The sequence below is a fragment of the Oxyura jamaicensis genome, chromosome 3 (genome assembly GCF_011077185.1).
Source record: "Oxyura jamaicensis isolate SHBP4307 breed ruddy duck chromosome 3, BPBGC_Ojam_1.0, whole genome shotgun sequence".
NCBI classification, from domain to species: domain Eukaryota; kingdom Metazoa; phylum Chordata; class Aves; order Anseriformes; family Anatidae; genus Oxyura; species Oxyura jamaicensis.
The window spans coordinates 76174906-76188903 of record NC_048895.1 but is presented as its reverse complement, the minus strand read 5'-3'; positions in this window follow the sequence as shown (position 1 = coordinate 76188903).

Below are 13998 nucleotides of genomic sequence, written 5' to 3'. Positions count from 1 at the left end.
GCCGCGGGGGGCGGGCCGCCGGGAGGGGCGGGGCCGCCGGCCGCGCGTGCCCGCGCCGTTATGGCCGTTACCGGGCGGGGCGCTGAGGGGAGCGGCGGGGGCTCCCCTGCTCCTTATTCCCCCCACAAGGGTTTCCGTAGGCGGCCTGAGAGCACGGTCCCGGCCCGGTCGGGCGCTTCCCGGGGTGCTGTGCGTGCCGTGAGGGCTCGCCCCGGTTTTAATTGACGTTACTGGGTGCGTGCTCCAGCGGGTTGCGGCGCCGCTCGGGTGCCTGACTGGCGGGTTGCGAAAGGAGCGTCATGGTCGGCTTCCGTGCTCGCTCACTCGGTACGCATGCCCGGGCGTTGGGGCTTTCTGGTCAGATGCTGCTTCCTCCCCAGGTGCTGTGGTGCCTGTCCACACCGCTGTCAGTCCCCAGCGCCACTCCGGTTTACGTGGTACCTGGGAAAACGTGTGGTAAGGGCGTGCCTCGCCACCAGGAACCTCCTTGGCACCCTCTGTTTAATCTTTCAGTGACTAACAGGAACCTGCAAAACCTTAGAAGCACGTTTTCTTAATTCACTACCAGTCCTGAGTCAGTAACTACTTTCAGCTACAGAAGGATTAACAGAATTACATCAAACTTACAAAAATATCACCTAAAGTCATGTCAGTGTATGTGCTGCCCTGATACATTTCACTTACGGCAGAAAATATTGATGCTGACTTCGACCAGGTGTTCAGAAAACTCTAAAAATGCCAAAAAAAGGGGGGGGACGGGAGGGGGGACGGGACTTAAAATGTTTGCTACCTAAGGTACTTTATATGTAATGCTTTAACACAAATTCTATAACCTTACAAAAATTTCCACATCTAGAAATGTATAATTTAGGATGGAAAGCTTCTCTACTGCTAACTGGCAGACAGGCCGCCGCACAACCCTGCTCTCCACAGACAGGCCTGCCAGGGTGACTCGTGTATGGGCCTCTCATATACCCATCTGTACATGTGTGCACGTGCAAATACATAAATATGTTGTGGCATAAGATGCCGCTGTACCATATACGGTCTTTTAAATATAACATCTTAACCCCAACTCTTAGGGCATTTCTTTTGTGGAAGAGAAGGGCATCCTGTTCGGGTTCGATGGCACAATTTATCTGATCCATTCGAGACTTCTACTTTGGCACAAAATGTATCACCAAGGAACAGGAACCTGAAAGTCTCAGTTCCTGGCGATAACGAAAAAGCACACAACTAGTTCAAATATCTGGACAGAGATCTATGTTTGGCCAAATCATTCATATCCAGTAATTATTTTAAGGCTGCATTGATACTGAGCTCTCTGCTAGTACAGAAGATAGAAGAATATGAATAGTTTTTTTTCTCTCAGTCCACTCATCATCCTCCAACTCACATCCCCACAGCTGAAAGATTCATTTTGTTCATCCTAGACAGATATATCTTATTTAAATTTAGCTTTCTAAAAGTTACATGCTTGATCTGGTTTGCTAGGCACATTCTGTGATCCATGGGGAGACACCAATACCTCCAAGTGTTTCAGCCTGTTCCGTTCACTCCTACAATAGATGCCTAGGAGATAGGGAAGATACCGCCACTGCTGGGAGCTGCATGCACTTAGGGCAGACCATCCCAGGCTTTCAGACAGCAAATAGGACATGCTGTTTTTGAACACACGCTTAGGAGGCAAGACCGATTACAGAACCAACTTCACTGATTCACAAAGGTTGCCCAAGGGCAGGTAATGTTTTGAAACTAAAGGGAGGCTGGTGTTTTTTAGAGGGAACAAACAACATTGGGTGACAGGGTCCTTTTTGTCTATGTTGCTGTCTCAAATTCTAGCTGTCACCCAAGACAAGTGACTAGGTCTTGAATCACAGTCAGATACTTCAACTAAATTGTCACCGTGAGCCACCATGGTGATGACTGCTAAATATCCAGGGTGAAAATCTCCACAGGACAGGAGATGGAGATCCCATGAGGTCAGTAGTGTGCGGCAGTTGAAGCTGCAAGGTTCTTTTATGGTCTACACCCACAGAATATGTCTCCAGATCCACTTTTCTAGGTTATTAAGCAATGAAGCTTACCTAAGTGTGGGGTAAAGAGTCACTGTACGGGTCTTCCTAAAAACATGGTAACACAGGTACCCTTGAAGTTTGCCAAAAAGGAGGCCTGTGTTGCGATTTCTAACATACCAGTTGAGAAAACATTTATAAATAAATTGTGCAAAAAAATACCTGACTTGTAAATCACCAGTTTCTGCTTTCAGCTGGAAACTGATCTGAATTTTGTTATCCCTTTACAAAGTTTTGTATTTTAAGTGTTAAACTGAACCCTGAAAATAATGAAATCATTTTAATCAGTGGGTTATGTTTAATAGAACAGAGTTAGCCAAGCGTTAACCGCTAAGCTGAGCGCGTATGCACAGCACTGTTGCCGTTGGTGTGAGTTGTTCTCTCTGGCTTCCTCTGCATCCCAGGATATTAACCCACCATGGGAAACAACTTGCTGTCTCTTGGACCAGCATTACTGCTTTTTGATTTGTGAAATTACATATATTCTCTGAAGTGGAAGAGAAAGTATACTAAGTCAATGAGACTCTTCACTCAGTAAATTTAAACATGTTTGTAGGTGTTTTCATGAACCAGGCCTAACAAGTCCTTGCTTTCAGTGTCAGTTTAAACTGAAGAAAGTATTCCCTTCAATTCCTCAAAATTTTTTATTCCCCGTGTTTTGCTTTTTCCCATGTCACAGTATTTTGCATAGCATCCTCTGCTATGCTCTCTGACAACAGCAAATTGTATAGTTATTCATATTTGGTGCATTTTATCTTCCTTTTTTCCTGTATTTTTATTAAATTATAAAGAGAAGAAAATGCCACAGTACAAGTGTGTGCTTAATTGTTATGCACAATTAAACTGCTGCGGTATTTCATCTGTCTCTCTGCTGCTTTGGCACTGGCTCTTGGTAGATCAGACTGCAGACTATGTACTCAGTGGGGCAAGGGCAATGTCTTGGTAAGTCTCTTGTGAAGTACCTAATACATATTATCAAATTATTTAATAAAAACAGTTTTAGCTTTTGAATAGCTAAAGACTGCAGTTCTTATGGTAGCACTCTGTGTGGTATGTAATTAAACTTTAAGAAAAAAGCAGAATGAGAAGAAAATACTTTATCAAAATACAGTATTACTTGGATTTATCATGGTTAAAAATCTTTCCTTTCTATCTTTTTGCAGAAATATACTCATGAGCAATAATCCTAAAGCCTGGAAATGATGTGTTAACTGAAATCTTAGTGAGGTTTTTAATGAGGATTAGGGAATCTGAGATAATAAAAACTACTATGTACAAGGAGGTTGTTGTGTGCGAATCTTCAGATAAGTTTTAAATCAGAATCCTTTGTCAGCAGCAGTAGGATCCAGTAAGGATAATATGCTAATTTTTAACCAGCAATAGGCTTCATATAGGGATCTAAAGAGACAGAGATAGATACAATCTTATTAAGCTTTTCTGTTGACACTGCACAGCTTGTTACCGCATTCAACTGAAATTTAAGACTGGGAATGTAAAACCTGTATAACATTTTATTAAGATATACAGTAACACCGAAACCTGCATAACAATTGGAAGAATAAGTAGGAAATTCCCTTAGCCCTTGGGCTACCGCCGTTTTTCTGTTCCAGCAGACAAGTAAATGCTCTAGGTGTCTATGCCATAAAAACTTTCCCAGAGGCAATTCTGGCAAAGCACCTACATTCTTCAAACCAGACCCGTTGCTTTAACCTTCTGAATGTCACATTTCTAAAGCAAAGTGCTTCTGCTGCACCGCCGGCTGCTTCTAGTCTCGAGGCTTTCCTTACAGCCTGCTAGGAGTGCAGGAGACTATCACAGGAATGTATGCTCAAGGAACAGGGACAATTGATTCTCTCTTCATTACAACTGGAGAGCTGCAAGGTACATATGAACAAGGTCTTGCTGTAATTTCATGATGAAAGGAATGTTCTTATAATTAGTGGGACTCTGTATTTTATCGAGCTTATGATATTGATCGGTAGTGATTGTTAATCAGCTCAAGTCTCCTTTGTCACTCCAGTACTTTTTCTTTGTAAATACATCAGCCATTTCGTATTTTCTTGCATAATGGCTGCATGAGCCTGACTGGCATCAAGGAGCAGATGACTGGTAGTTTTGAAATAGAAATATGTAATGGCCATACTGTGCGTGTTAAAAACGCACAAAATCCAAGGGAATATATGTACAGCTGCAGTGCAGTACTTCAGTGCTTGCAGATCTGAGCCATATTGATTTCAGTAAAGATATGTCATTTAGCCTCACAAAAAGACATTGTTACCCTCTCATCAAGCATCACATAACTATTTTAAACCCTTTATAATATGTTCATGTGACCAGAGACATTTTTATAGGTCAGTTGTGTTCCATGGCTACAAAGCTGTCTGTCTGTGGCTCATCCAACTGCTGCCACATTTCACAATGGCATGATCAGTCAAAGCAGGGCTCAGCAGAGCTGAAGACTTACAGAAGCTAAACAGTAAGCTGATTCCACCCAAGGGTTAGAAACCTGGAAAACTATGAAAAGTACTGTGAAGTTCATATCACTGCTCCAGTCAGATCAATGGGAGCATTGTTACCAATGTCAGTGAATGGAGAATTGGTGGTGCTTTGCAACCAATGTCTTAGGCTTCCAACACAAAGGATCAGATGTGCTAAAGTTTTCTTTCTGAAATAATGTGTGCATCCACTACATGCAGAAAAGCTTCTCTCAGCCATATAAATGCACTAACAGTAAAGCCATATGCTTATCTAGGACTTCTCTCTACTACTAAAGATGTCACACAAGTATAAAACCAAAAGTTATATATTAAAAAACTGCATAAGAAAATTTATACACAAAAATTTAAGGAAGCTTTATTGCTGGCTCAGTTTTATTAAAAAATAAAAATAAAAATGGAAGGGAATTATACAAAATACGTTGCAAAGCCTATTTTGTGATGGAACTGTTCAGACTATGTATTAGAATTCAGCATCTTATTTTATTGCCTAGTTCTAAAGCAAAATGATACCTGAATTTCAGCAAAGGAAAGTCTGGGAGCTCTAGTCTAAACGCAGTTACAAGCCCTGAGAAGTTATGGGAAATCTACCACAACTTGGGCAGTTAATGACCTAATGACCTCGTGGTTAATCTAATGAGTCCTCTTCAGCAAGCAAGGGCACAAAAATGGAACATATCTTCTCAAAGAGATAAGGTCTATTCATCAGCACAAGCTCAGTCCTCCCAGAATGGAGGATAAATGGCTTCAGGTCATCCGGCCCAGTTTGTCACTGAAGTATTTTTCCAGAATACAGAGCAAACTAGAAGAATGAATTGAGAAAGAGGACTCACATTGCTAGGGTGGGTGCATATGACTGGTGAGAAGTCTCTAGTTTTGTTCCTTCTGCTTTTTGTTTTCAGCAGATAAAGTGTAAGAAACGAAGCTGACACTTCCCTAAATATATAAGCTTGTAGCAGACAATTTCAGGAAAGATTTAATGAGCTTCCGCTCCTAACGAGAAGCTTGTAGCCGCCTCCCCTTTCCTTCAGTGGCAACAGCTACAAGTCACACTGTGCATGCGTGCTTGTACTGTGCATATGCACACACACACAAACACACAGTTGCAGGAAATACTTTCAATTTGTTTAATTTGTGAATGCCCCACAAGCTACAGACACAGTGCAAATACAAAATAATACAGCTAGTTGTCTGACCCAAACATTCTCTATTTAGGAATGAATTTACTACAGCAATAGAAACAACTGGACTGCCATTTGTGCATTAAGCATGGATACCACTTTGGTATTCAAACAGAACACAGAAGGCAAGAACCTGATTTTTTTTCATTCTTATCTATTAATTACATGGGAATTTTCTACCTTAATGAACTGAAGTCTCTACTTCCCTCTTTCAGCTACTCATAAACAAGGTAGCTGATGGTTAAAAGTAGTTCTCCAGCCCTTGTGTCGTAGTTTATTTAGCTATCTGCCTTCTATTATGTATGTTTACAGCTTTTTTAATCATCGCATTTTCTTGCAGGAATTTGGCTGGTTTCCATAGCCGATGAAGTAGGTTTGTCATCTAGGTAATATTTATGGAGAGAGGGTGAATAAGCAGCAATATCAAGCAATATAATGTCCTATTTGTATATAGGGAAATCATATAGGACAGGACATCTACATATAAGGTCTTTGTGCAGCCTTGCTAGGGAGAAATTCAGGGAAGTGGAAGGAAATGCTAGCTGATCCCAAACAAGAAAAACTAGGCATCATTTTAAATTAATTCCTTTTCCAGCTGCACACATCAGTGTCACTTTGGAAAGAGGGCTCATAGCATAATGGGTAGCAGCAGTTCCAAGCTGTAACGTTATCAGTGCTGTGAAACTTTGAACACACAGATGTGTTCAGAGTTAAGTATGACAGAGTCACACACTGCTAAGCCAGCATGGTCTGTGATTTTATCAGCTGTGGATTGATTCCTGGTATGTTAATGAAGACCTACATATAGTTTTCTTGATTAATTTAAGGCTTAGAACTTGTTACTTTAGTACTAAACAAGATTTAGGCTTCTGAGCTGTTGCATCTGATACCTCAATTATTCATCCTGGGAATTAATGTACAATTAGCATGAATTCCTGCTCACATGGAAATAGATGGTTATGTTAATTTGGATGCAGTTGCAGAAAGAGTTCTGAATAATGAAAAGACTGGCATTAATATCTTTGTATTGGATACAGATCAGACTGAGCAAGAAACCATTTTTTTCATGTAAAACTGTCTTCACAGTTTGTTTTATTTGTTCCTTTCTCCCTTCAGTTTCGGGCTATTCAGCACATCTGCCAATGATTTCCCATAATTATGACAGTTAAATATTTTTTGGCTACAAATATATATAAATGTTTGGCCTACTTCTGTACTGATTTATACACTTCTGACTGTGGGTAAGTCCTTTGAAGTGACTGAAACTACCCCATTATAAAGTCACTTAAGTAAGATCGTAGGTAGGTCAGTTCTTCCTGGAGCTTTTTCCTCCAACATGTCATGCCTGAGATTTGCCAGTGAGTTACTGGTACTGTAATTAATTAATTCATCCAAAAACAAGGTAACAAGGTGCAGTTGCTAAGAGCACTGGAATGTCTTTTCATGGCAGAGCTGTTTCATTCTTAGCTTTTCAAAGCAGCAAATTCACCAGAAGTGCAGGCTTCGGGTTCAGTTCTGTCTTTTTTTGTCAATTGCTTTCTCTGCTTCCTGGCACCAAACACTTTCCTTGCTGTTTGGAGGACATAGCTAGGGATCATCAGTCCAAGCCTGAAGCTGCAGTGACATCTGCAGTTCCTGTATGAGTTAGGGAGGCTTGGGATGCACACAAAGCTGCTTATGCCTGTGCAGCCCTCTCACCTCCACGCAGGGGACACCGAGTTACTTAGAATAACTGCTGAAATGAAACAGTGTTTTGCTGCCTGCTGATAGTTTGCAGCATGCATTCATGAAAGATACTCAGCATTGCTAGTGAGATTTTTCCCTCTCCTCGTATAATCCTTTGGACTGTTGTCCCGTCCCTGGCTGACGATCACTTATTCTGGGCACATACTTAGTCCTGAAGGTGGCATTGTTATTGACTGAACGTACTAACTGCTTGAGAAAATGTTGATTACTTCACATTCCTGAAAATTAATCCTGAAACCTTCCTGAACTATATTAGTCAACTCCTTTAACTTTTCCTGCACTAGAGAAGGTGGAGGCCAGCAATGTCACCGAAGAGCAAGTGCTCCTCCCTGCCTCATTAGCACCTTGCCTTTCCTCTTCGGTAGCAAAATCGCAGAACCAAGAGCTCTATTTATAGCATTTGCGGGGCTGCCGTGGCCTGTCCCGTCTCTGCAGCTAACCGTTCATCTGCCTCTTGCTCCGTGGTGAATCAGCCCCTTGTGGCAGCACCCTCGAGATGTGCAGAAGTGATGGCTCTGGAATGAGGCAGTAGGTCTGCAGGAGGTTGGTGGCCACCAGAATGGTGGGCTGGTGGAAGCGCTTAAACATGCCAGCTTCAGGGAGACAGAGGAAGGAATTAGGAGTGTGAGAATGATAAAAGGGGAATATGGGGGCATTGGAGGGAGGAGAAGCCAGAACTCCCATAAATAAAGAGCTGGCTGGATCCCAGGCCAGAAGGGTGATCTCAAAGTGCCTATAAAGAGGATGCTGGTAACAAATGACTTTTTAAAGGTGTATTCAGACTACATTAGGAACAGAATGCAAGGGGGTGCTTAGATGTAATAATAGAAGCTAAGCTAGAAAAAAAACGGGGATATTTTCTTCCCCGTATTTGCAATAATTACCTTTTGACAGTCACCTTTGGGTGAAGTAACAAAATCCAATACTAGTATTGGATTATTTTGTGATCATCAAGGATGTGAGTAGTCCTCTGTCCTAATGTATATCTCACCAGATGTCCTTGTGGTTCCGGGATATCTGCAGAGATTTTTCCTTCCATATACAAGGCAGAACAGCACAGCTGGCTTAGCATATAACTGTGAAGTGCTAGGCTGGCCTGCCTCCACATACTGAATACTGGAATTAGGAATCATTAGTTCAGGTTGGAATGGAAAATCCTGTACTTCTAATGACAATAGCAATAGTTATGATGACGAGAAGTGCTTTTTTTATTACATTAACAGGTAGGGACCTGTAAGTGCTAGCAGAGGTGTGCAGTACAAGTAAGTGCTGTGGCAATCCATTTTCAGCACGCAGGAAATGTCTCTGTACATAGTCCTAGCATGCTGTAGTGGCCATACACACAAGTGGCAATCAGATGCTCTAGGTAGTAACACCTGGCTCTGCTGCAGCCAGCTAAGTGACCTTAAGTATCTATCACTTATATATGTATGCACGTTCTCCCGTCACAAAGGAGGATTAATGGTGCTACTTCACAGAGCTAATGAGAAAATGGATCAGTTACTGTTTGATTCACAAGAGCCATAAAGCATTATATAGACAGTGTTTATTTTTAATTTGTTGCTCTATCATGCTAGCTAATAAGCAGTATTATTCATATTCATGCTATTATTAAAATCACATTACATTCCTGAGTTAACCCAAAGCATCTTCCTGATATGTTTTTTCTTGCTTCTTTTCCACTTGTATTTCTCTGCCAGGCTACTTGATGTGCAGAATCTCAGTTCTGCAGTATGCTTATATTAGAAGATATAGGCAGGTAGGATCTGGTTTTGTTTGTTTGTCTGTTTCCTCCAGAAAGTCACGATCAAAGAGGTTTATTCTCCTCTTACAATATCTAATGATCTCTAATTTTTTCCTCAGCTTTAGGATTTCATTGCTGAGAACGTTTACTGTTCTGGATGAAAAAGTCTTAAAGGACCTGACTCAAAGTTTGTCCTCCCACTACTATAAAGCTGAAAGAGATCATTCCCAAGTAATGAAACCGTACACTCAGATTTCAACAGAGCATGCATGCTTTTTCCATCTGGCCCTTGTACCAACTAACAGAGGTGAAAAGACATCATCAGCAAATGATGTGAAACACATCATTTAGTCACATGTAATTTCTTTTCTGTTTAATACCAAAGGACATGTGATTTTGTAAATATTTCTATGGGGTCTTAGAGCCATCGATATAATAATAGAATCATATGCAATAATGGCGGATCACCAACACAAAAGCCTGTTCATGTTAAAATGAAATGTAGCAACAAATGTACACTACTAATGCAAATGAGGATTATGTTTTGTGTACTTATTTGCTTCTTCTTGTTGTTTTTACTTTTTTTCAGTAAGATTTCTATTCATCAAAGCTCACATATTCCTCAAACAAGGTGGGCTACAGCCTGTCCTGGTACAAGCATAGATGTCCTAGCAATGTAATTTGAGGATGAGACAGATCAACAAACTGCTGTTGTATTTCCTTTAGGAAAAAACAAACAAACAAACAACAAAACAAAACAAAACAAAAAAAAACACTCTTTTTTACTTCTGTTGTATGCCACTTAGCCTTCCCGACGTGAGCTACTTTCTTATGATAGCAGTTCTTCTGAAGCCTCCATTAAAAGCATCTTTCTACAGTACTGTGTGAGTCTTTTCAGTCCACCCAGTTAGAGAGTTTCTTTTTACTTGTAACTTCCCATCTGGATGCAGAGCCTTCTGAAAAATCAGTTCTCACTCTTTCAAGGGTTAAATTTCCGCTAACAAATATGGACTATTTGATATGAAAACCATTATTGTTTGATATGTCAAATAAAACATTTGTCAATCAAAAGTCTTTAAGCACTGGGCTATGTGACATTTACTCTTTTATAAACCGACAAAGTCCCTGGCGGCATGCCTTTCTTCCTCTCATTTAAATAGTGGTAGGAGAACAAATCACACTTCAGGGCAAGTTGATAACTGCCAGTCACGATTTCTGCCTTGTTTACTATAATGAGGAGGGTAATAAATGCATCTGACCATTTCAGCTGGCATTTGCATAGATGAATGATTTGTCCAGTCAGTCTCTCTCCAGTGATTTGGGCCTTTTTGTCAGCACAAAGAGCATTCAGTCTCCCTGGAATTTACAGCAGCCAAGCTCTCATTAGCAAACATCCTTTACCATGAATGATTCAAATAATTACCACTGAAATAATAAACTGTTTCACAAAAACATTTTATTTGATGGCTCCAAACATCAACTTTTCTGAATTGTTGACATTCAAATAAGCCAGAGAGCTTTATTGTTAGGCAACAATGATCCCCTTGTAAAAGGGTGGGCATTGTTTTACCTCCAGTAGACCTTTAAACTTGGCCAGATATCAAATGTGTCCCTCAAATAGCTAGCCAACGTGCTGGGTAATCAGGGGGCACGTACCAGATGGAGCTATAGTAAAACTGTATGTTCAGACTCCCAACTAATTTTCACTACATTTACTTACGATATTGCAAGCATAAAACTCCAGACTAATTAACAGCAAGATATCTATTTGCATCTACAGGAGTTGTATAATTATTAAATGCTTCTGCTTACACTGAACTCTCAGTTCTGAGTTCTCTTCTGTAATGATATTCTATGTGTATAATTAAGTGTTATTTGATATAGTTTTGGAGTTCAATCAAATGAGCAAGCAACAATTATATCCTATTATGATCTCCTCTAGTGCCTGGCAGTAGGAATGATGTCACTGTGTTTCTAAACCCATAGCACGAGGCAAAAGGTATTTCCTGCCATCACTCTCCTTTAGCCTTTCTACCATGCCTAATTAGAAAAGTTTTATTATTTAATTTAGAGCAGGGCTATTTACTCTGAGTGTTCGTAGGCTGCAGGAACGTATTCAGTTTTCATTGCAGCCTCGTTTGTATGGGTACGTGTGTGAAATTATTATCTTAATATCAACCGAACAGGATTCAATTGCACATTTTATGCTGCTTTTAACTTCAAGGAGACAAAACACAACCACAGAAGGGGGAAATATTTCACTCATCCTAGCACGTTCTTGACTGCATGATTTCACTTTCATATTGAGGTAGGGTAGGTAACAATAGTCTCAAAGAGCTTAATACCTAAACAACCTTATACCTAAAACTTTGATATTTGGAAATAGAATAACTGAGACCTGATTTTCATTTATGGACCCTTTATACCCCTCTGGCAAGATGAATTCCTTATGCTGCCAATGCGAGGTAGAGAGCTCTTAAAATATATGAAAGGCAAGCCCGTAAAATTAAATACATTAAAACACATGACTGTTGTTTACAAGCTATAAAGTATACTCCTTAAAATATAATGCCTGATAATTGTTCTGAGCCAGGAAGGCAAATATTTAGAACTCAGCTTTTCATACCTAGGTATTTGCAATAGGAGGTAAAATTCTGCCTCATTTTTATTCAACCAGAGATAATTGCTCATTACAACACCCAAATTTGGGACTATATATCCTATTTAAGTGCCAAGCTTTGTGAGCTGAGTCCAAGTGAACAAAGTTCCTTAGATAAATTGCACACTTTCTTTCAGCTTTCCAAGTTTGTCTGCTGGCATTTCTTCCTCACCCAGCTAACACTTTTCAAGTCTGGCCCAGTCCAGTGTTATTTTTATTTCCCCCTGCTGTTTCTTTAATGTGTAGTCAGTACCTAGATGAAATAGACTATTTCTCAGTTTTATTTTTGCCTTTTCAAGGAAGGAATTTATAAATTCCATTGTAATTCAGTTTTGGCAGACACATTTTGAAAATTTCTAATCTGATTTGGTGTTGATAGAGCTACGGAACAGACAGAATTATTTGGATCCATGTACAGATGACCAGGTGCAAAGAACGTTTTCTACATGGTAGTCCTACGTTCTGGCAGACTGAAAGAAGCTAGTTATCTTGCAAAGAAGAACAGGAAAAGCTCAATTGAAAGAAATACTGCTTTCCAGAGCAGACCATTTTATGTGTCAGCAGGAGGAGAACCTGCACACTAACACTAAATTCACGGTTTGCTCTCTGTAGTCTTCTGCATTAAGTACATCATACTGTTGCCATGTAGCCAGCATGCCACAGATGAATGTGCTATTTCTGCCACCAGCAAGACAGACTTCAGAGCTGACTTCCTTAATGCACTATTGAATCTCAAACTGTATACAACTTAGACATCACCTCAATTTCAACAAAGATTAAAAATGGCTAGTTTCAATGGGAACAAAACAGTATATAAACCAGGATTTGGAATGATATTTGGCTCCAGATACAGATGCACGTGTTTAGATGTCTCCACAGCAGGCAGGTAAGCTCTTGTCTCAGTGAATAGACACCCTGTCAATGCTGTTGGTGGACCATGGAGAATGAACTCAGGTCTCCCCTGACTGTAGAGAGTAGATCTTCACAGATTGCAAAGGAAGCTTACATACATTGATCACCTGTAGAAATCTCCTAAGACTCAGTTTTGTTATCTAAATATAGACACTTGGTGTTATTTGAGATGTTCTGTGGTACATAAGACGTTATCACATGTGGCAGATGTGTCCTGGCACCTATGAGCAACTCTCATCCCTCTGGTTCAGCAGCTGGAGGCTTAGTGCAAGCAAGATGCTACTAAGTGCCCATGTCACTTAGCTTTGTGAGCTGAGTGCCAAACATAAATGGAGGTATTTTGGTATGGATCTAGATCCTTACTCAGGTGTCCAAACCCAGAAATGTTGAAAATCCCAGCTCCACCAAAACCTGGGCACCCTGGGCAGAGCTCTTTTTAGATGTAGGCAGAGTAGGTGTCTGCCTAATGCAGCATACTGCTGCTGGCTGGAACAGTGTGGTAAGAACCATGCATATGTAGCTGAGCCTCTTGCGCATCTAGCACCTTCCTTGTATCTCCCCACTCATTCTTTTCTCCTGCTAGGACAAGCAGAAAAACAACATTTTTACTGTGCTGATTAGGACAACATTGCTGACAGTCCTGCTCCTGCCCATCTGTAGTGGCTGTGAAGATGTGGGCCCCATCCAAAGAGACAGGATCCCTGGGGGACCTATCGTTCAGGAAAGAGGAAACCCGTGGTGTTTTGGAGGGAGGAATTTGCAGAGCCCCACAGGGGGATCCACTCAGCAGGACACCATACCACCACAGTCTTTTATCCTGCTCCTTTCCTAGCAGCAATTCCAGCCAAAAGTTTCAGATGACATTTTCCACGTGGTAGGCCAGCAGCTCCTAATCACCATGATGAAACCTTCAAAAACTTTTTATTTTCCTTTATCTGTTTTCCAGAGGTAAGGAGATAAAACTTCTTATTCGTATAGCAATTTTGCTTTCTTTTGTTCTGACTAGGTAGGTGCAAAAAGGCAGGTATTTGTGATACTACCTCTACTTTGCAACAGAATGTGAGTTGTGGTGCCTGAACAAGGGCTATTTACAGAAAGAAGTTTTATTTTATTCATCCATCTCATTTTGTTGTGCTTAGTCAAACTATATTACTTAGTTCAACAAACCATTATATTTCCTTGTGAT